This window comes from Malania oleifera, chromosome 4 (assembly GCF_029873635.1).
Source record: "Malania oleifera isolate guangnan ecotype guangnan chromosome 4, ASM2987363v1, whole genome shotgun sequence".
Classification (NCBI taxonomy): Eukaryota; Viridiplantae; Streptophyta; class Magnoliopsida; order Santalales; family Ximeniaceae; genus Malania; species Malania oleifera.
In genome coordinates this window covers 110614547-110621495 of record NC_080420.1, presented here as the reverse complement: position 1 = coordinate 110621495, position 6949 = coordinate 110614547, and the positions used below count along the sequence as shown (strand labels likewise).

Sequence of the window (6949 nt, the reverse complement as noted above, 5' to 3'; positions counted from 1 at the left end):
TGCAGACATGTTCATCGTAAATAGTCTTTTCATGAGATGTACCTTGTTTGTGGCTGAAAGCTGCTCGTACATATTAGAGAGCGCATCCATTAGAGATTTGGTGGATGTTATATGCTTGATATTGAACGCCACAGATTTCAACAACGTCATTCTGATGGCTCTGAGGGCTTTCCAATCAAGCAACTCCCACTCGTCCTCGTTCATGGATGTTGGCTTGCCCTTCAACGGTAAGTGCAATTCCTTCCCAAAAAAATAATCTTCTATCTGCATCTTCTAGAAATCGAAATTGTTCCTATTGAACATTTTGATTTTTGAGCTCTTTTCATTCGACATCTCGATTCACTAATTTAGAGATAGAATTAGTTCAAATGGATAGCGCGGTTAGATTTGAAATGATAGAAAACCCTAGAAATGGTTCAAGTCGCTAAAAAAATGGACCCAAAACAACTCCGAAAAGCTCGGTCAAAGTTTGGTCAAACTGGTCAAATTTGGTCAATTGATGACGTGGCAAGTTGACGTGGCACCTGTTGACGTGGCGCTTACGTGGCACGATGACGTGGCAAGGTGGCACCTCTGTTGACATGGCACCTCCAACTGACATGTCCCTCGCTGACATGGTGCGCTGAGGCGGAGGGTCAGATTCGGGTCAGGAACCGGATCTTGGGTTGATCCGGTATGAGTCAGATTTTGGGTCGGGTCGAGTTCTTTCTAGGTCGGGTCGAGGCAAATCAGGCGAGGAAGACGCGTGCAGCGCATGGGGGACTGGTCACCGGCGCGTGACCGACATGTGGTGAAGCATCGTGCTCCGGCAGGGCACATGATGGCACGTGAGCCTTCGTCTGAACTCCATTAGAGCTCTGGCCTGCTCCCTTCTCTTCGTCTCGGTGACCTGAATGCGATGGTGGGCTCAAAATGCAATTTTGATCAATTGGACATAGCTTTGATTTCAGGATCACTTTCGATCTAGCTTTCCTGCTCCAACCGGGCTCTAATACCACTTGTTAGGAACCTGTGAGCATCCAAATCAAAGTGACACCAAAATTTCAACGTGGTTCGGTCAATAACGACTTACGTCCACGGAGCACACACTAAATATTCACTATCGCCTAAAAAATTACAACTCTCACACACTCTCTCTCTTCCTCCCTTCTTCCTCTCTACTCTCTCTAAGCTTCTCTGTGCTCTCTCTGCACAACATTTTACTTCTTCCACAACCCTCTATATATAGGCTTGGAATTTAAATCATATTTAAGATAAAATTAATCATGAATGGAAATTACAATGGAGAGGTTTAATGGTGGATAAATACTCCGCGTTTCTGACTCAGCTGCTAGCTTGCAACGCGTCTCCAGCTGTGTCCCCTGGCTGTCTTCTGGCTCCAACTCTAACAATATGTGTGTACTAGGGCTTTAATTGGGAATCTAAAAAAAGGGGGGGATGGTACAACATTCTCAAAAACTCTGTACGTGATATTGCAGCAGCTGGAATTACACATGTTTGGCTTCCCCCACCTTCTCAATCAGTTTCTTCGGAAGGTGCATACAAACTAAAATATTCCCTTCTAATTTAAAATTTTTTATCTTTAGAAATAAACTTACTTTCTATTTTTTTTGGTCCTCCATGTTAAGAGGATATTTGCCTGGGAAGTTGTATGACCTTGATTCATCAAAATAAGGGAGTCAAAATGACTTAAAAGCACTTATTTGGGGGCTTTACATGACAAGGGTATCCAATCTGTAGCAAACATAGTTATAAACCATATAACCACTACTAGTAAAGATGGGAGAGGAATATGGTGTATCTTCGAAGGAGGAACCTCTGATAATCGACTTGATTGGGGTCCACATATGATATGCAAGGATGACACTCAATATTTAGATGGCACGGAAAATCCTAATAGTGGAGAAGGTTATGCGGCAACTCTTGATATCGACCATGTCAATCCACAAGTTCAAAAGGAGTTGTCAAATTGGATGAAATGGCTGAAGAGCGAAATTGGTTTTAGCAGGTGGAGATTTGATTTTGTCAAAGGATATGCCCCTCAATACACAAAGTTGTATATGCAAAACACTAAACTGAGTTTTGCAGTAGGGGAATTTTGGAGTTCGAATCGAGATGATATCAATGGATGGTTGAATGGTGCAGGAGGCGGTGTTGTATTAGCATTTGATTTTGCGACAAAGGGCGTACTCCAAAACGCTGTTGAGGGTAACCTTGGACAACTGAAGGACTCAAATGGGGCACCTTCCGGGCTAATAGGCTTGTCCCCAACAAATGCATTTACTTTCATAGACAATCATGATATAGGTTCCACACAGAAAATGTGGCCATTTCCATCAGACAATGTCATGCAAGGCTATGCTTACATTCCCACCCACCCAGGAACTCCAAGTGTGATGAGTAATTATAATTTTATTTCTATTTGGAAACTAGCTATCACTATAATATTTAATTGGTCAGTTCTTATTATATCTTAATGCTTATGTTCTCCTTTCTCTTTGTGGATGCAGTTCTACCACCACTTTGTGGACTGAGGTTTAAAGGACGAAATTGCGAAGCTCATAGCAATTAGAACGAAGAATGGGATCAAACTACTAGTAGTGTAAAAATTTTTGCCGCAAAATCTGATATTTGTGTTGCAATAAAGTAATTTTCAAGATTGGACTAAAGACTGACGTGGGTAGCATTGTCCCTTTAGGATTCCATTTGGCAGAAAATGGCATAATTTTTTACTACTTTAAAATAACTTAAATAAGTACTAAATTATAATTTTTTTTTTCCCCATTTGCTTTACCTTTTTGAATCTAGTAATTGTTTACTGGGGCACCGGAATGTTAAAATCCCAATCAACCCCTTACTTTCAATCTAAAAATGTAGCTAGAAGCAAAGGGGTACTCAAGTATATATATATATATATATATAGAAGACATTTGGGGCAAAACCATTGGAGGATGTTGCGAAGATATAGTTGACTATGTTGCTATGGTTGAGGGGGCATCAAGCAAGAAGGTCAATGATGTTGAAGCTAGGGTTGTACCCAAAGAATATAATTCTGTGCATTCCACTCCACCTTATCAATTTCAAATGCAACTATTTTTGAAAAGTCAAGTTCGCCACCAAAAAAATATAATTAACCATGATTTTAAAATAACTAGAAACTACTTTATGTGCAATAACCCTAAAAATGACCATACAAGATTAGTAAGGTGATTCCAAAAAAAAAAAATTTGAATTAAATTAATTAAAAAAAAGAAAAAAAATAATTCAATTTTTTTTATTATTTTTATTAATAAAATATATTATTATTAATATTAATTAAATATATTATTATTTAGGGAGGTTGCGTAGGAGCCCCCAGCTTCCTCTACTGCTCATCCTCGTTCTCTCTCCCTCTCTCCTCATTTTCTTGACGGTTGCTCGCCTGATTGAAAATAAAAAGATACCGCTGGACTCCATTTTCCGCTGCCGTCATTTCTACCGAAGCGGATTGGTGGTAAGAGCGGCATAGGCTTATCTCCTGGGATAACCTAATTTCCGTTTTTATCTCAATTTCTTACGAATTATAAGCCCAATTAACGATCGGACACCACCACGAGAATTTAGAGATGATTCTCTAAAATTCTAACGGAGCAGATCTCTCGTGGGGTCGTCGTGGGCATAACCCCAAATTTGGGATAAGAGGATTATTAAGGGACTTATTATTATTTAATTAGTGTTGATTTAGAAATGCTAGAATATTGAACATCTGAGGTTGAAGTAGGATTTTCAGAATTTAGGGCCCAAGTGAGTGTCGCGGGTGTAATTTTGGGACCCGCAGACATAATTCAGAAAATTAAGTGAGGGTGTTAAATGTTAGTTTAAATGTTAATTTGGGGTATATAGAGCCTAGAGAATGTTATATGAGTATTATTTTGGGGAAATGAGTTAATTAAATTAGGGGAAATGTGAATTACAAGATTTGAGTTTCGACGTCAAGGGCATAGGATCTAAGTTTTAATGAGACTCTCAGTAAGCCAGATAAGGAGAATAAATTATAGCAGTATTTTTAGAGCTATTATTTGAATTAATATGTGAAAATGAGCATATGGTATTTTGTCTGGAAATTATTATGATATAAATATCAAATAAATTGTGTGGCATTTGAGTAATATTAAATTGTGATATTTTGGAGTGTGAAATTAATATATTATGAATAATAGATGAAAAATGTGTGGCATATGACGTATATTGAAAAATATGAAATATAACGATGAGTAATTTTTGAGAAAAAATATTGAAATGATAATTATTGATGTGATTAGTGGAAAATAATGAAATATGATATTTATATGTGAGTAGAAATGATTTGCATGAAAAATGAGATTTTGAAAATTACTGATATGGGTATTTTGAGAAATGTTGAAATACGTGAAATACAATATATACTACTATGAGATGACGAAATGTGCACAGAAAATGATGAGAACATTTATATTGAGATGAATTGAGATATACTGATATGAGATTAATGATATATATTAATATGGAAATATTGACACGTGAAAATGAGAACGTGAATTCTGAAACGTATATACTGTAATATGATTGATGAAATGTCAATAGCACATAATGATTGCGGGTATGTGGTAGTGAACCCTGATGGATGGTTGTGGAAACCCTAATGATGGTTTGTGACGTTGAGCACGGTACCATTGCTAGTGGTGTAGTGCAACCACACACACTCTTGGAGCGTGTGGCGTGACAGTCGACTGAGCTGTTTGTAGAGTTGTTGTGCCCCCTGAGTTCGGATCAAGGCTATAGGCCGATCAGTCGTATTACAGACGCGATATGTGATATGATATTTTGATCTAACCGGGTCGGCCAACCGCGATTCGATCCAGCCTTCGGGCTGCACAACCTTGACCATGTGGGGAAGCATGGCGTGGAAAGAAAGATCCTCAAGATAGCCATGAGTTACAGACGCGATGTTGGTACTAGGTACCAAGGATACTCATGAGCTAGATCGTAAAATGGAAACGAAAAGTGAAAGAATGATAAAACAGGCTAAAATTAGAAATGAAAGAAATAATAGAAATTGAGAAATAGAGAATTGTAAAATTGAGAAATGGAATCAGGTGAGTTAATAATATAAATAATTGAGTCAAAGTGAAACTCTCCGCCTGAGGGCTTACTGATAAGGTGAGTGCCCTTATAGGTATTAGATGTGGCCATACCTAACTGTATAACATGTTAAGGCAGAGGGAAGCTACCTGTATGGACGGGTAATCTTCCCTATTCTCAGGAACTTCGTAGGTAAATATGTGTTGGAATGATTGAATTTAAGAAATGATTTTAAAGCTTATAAAAGCTTATGCTGTATATCTATACGATTTATGAGAATATATTTTTCAGTGTATTTTTCTCAAATGTTGATTTGAAAAGTAAAGTGTATTATAACTGAACTCATATGGCTACACACTATAAATAATTTATTCCTTCTTATTGAGATGTGTGTCACCCAAATTATCTAAATTTTTTAAGAACAGGGATAAGTGAGGTGATAGAGCTTCGTGACCATAGGGAGCTGAGACCCTGACACACAGGGTGAGTTTTTGGACTGGGGGAGGTGTAATTCCCTTAGAGTTGAGTTGTTTTTAAGTCTGTGATGGTGATGTATATATATGTATGTTGATACTTTGGGCATTGTATTCTGATTGTTATGTATATACTGTCTTCCGCTGTTAGGTTGTATAAATGAAATAACTTTTTACCCGATACCCAATGCGGGTCGGGTTATATGAATGGTAATAGAGTTGTTGACGTGGCCGATTTATAAATGTTGTTGATGAGGAGTGAATAATTTATTTATTATTATTTTATATTAAAAAAAATTTGTACGAAAATCAGGGCGTCACAGTTTTGTATTAGAGCCTAGGTTGCTAGGTTCTGTAGACTTTTGTAATAGCAGAATACAATACTAGAGTATAGAAGTGAATTATGAGGAAAATAGGAGATGGATAGATTGAAATGTGAGTTAGTGAGTGTTAAAGGATGATGTGAGAATTTAGGATTCTATCTTGCGGCCTAGAGATAGGAGTATCGAGGTTGTTTCTATGTTTTTCCTGCGGTGATGATTTCAGGAAAACCATGGATACTGTCATTAAGTCTTGTTTCTAAGTGCTAGGACTTAATCTTAAATGGGGATTAAGTATGTGAAGATAAATGGTAGTGGAAGAATAATTTATGAATTAGAGCAGGGTATTGGTTGTGTGATAGTAATTGTATGCTGAGATTAGTTGCTTCCGTTGCAGAATGGATCCGGGGAACAGTAACACGAGTGCGGGAGGTGATGGAGTAGGACCTTCCTGTATGCGTGGTGGAGACCTTGACGTAGTGTTGCGTAGCGTCACCCAACAGGTGATGGCTGAGATGGCCAGGAGCTCAGGGGAGTAGAGCTGTACGATCGAGTAATTCACGTATATGCGACCCCTGTCTTTTGCTGGAGGAGCGGACCCACTGGTAGTAGAGAATTGGGTTCAGGACATAAAGGACATACTGACAGTTTTCTCATGTACAGACAAGCAAAGGGTATTATTTGCCACATTTAAGTTGATTGGGGAAGCAAAGTGCTGGTGGAGGTCAGTGAGATTACTGGAGGAGTAGAGGCCTGACCCTATAGCGATGACATTGAGTTGCTTTAAGGAGATTTTCTTTGAGTGGTACTTTCCCGCTACAGTCCATAGTGCAAAGGCATCAGAGTTTATGTATCTAACACAGGGGCCTTTGACGGTGCAACAGTAAGCAGTGATATTCATTGAGTTGTCTCGATTTGCCCCGTATCTGGTGTCAGATGAGGAGAGGAAGACAAGGAAGTTTAAAGAGGGCGTGAGGAAAAACCTGTATGAGCAGGTGGTAGGTTTATACAGAGATAGTGGACAGGGCTGCAGTGATTGAGAGCAGCCTACATAGA

At 38.6% G+C, this 6949-nt stretch overlaps 1 pseudogene; it reads left to right on the top strand.

The window, feature by feature from the left end:
* The first annotated feature begins 551 nt into the window (after positions 1-551).
* Positions 552-2751, top strand: LOC131153941 (alpha-amylase-like; annotated as a pseudogene).
* The last annotated feature ends 4198 nt before the right edge of the window (positions 2752-6949 follow it).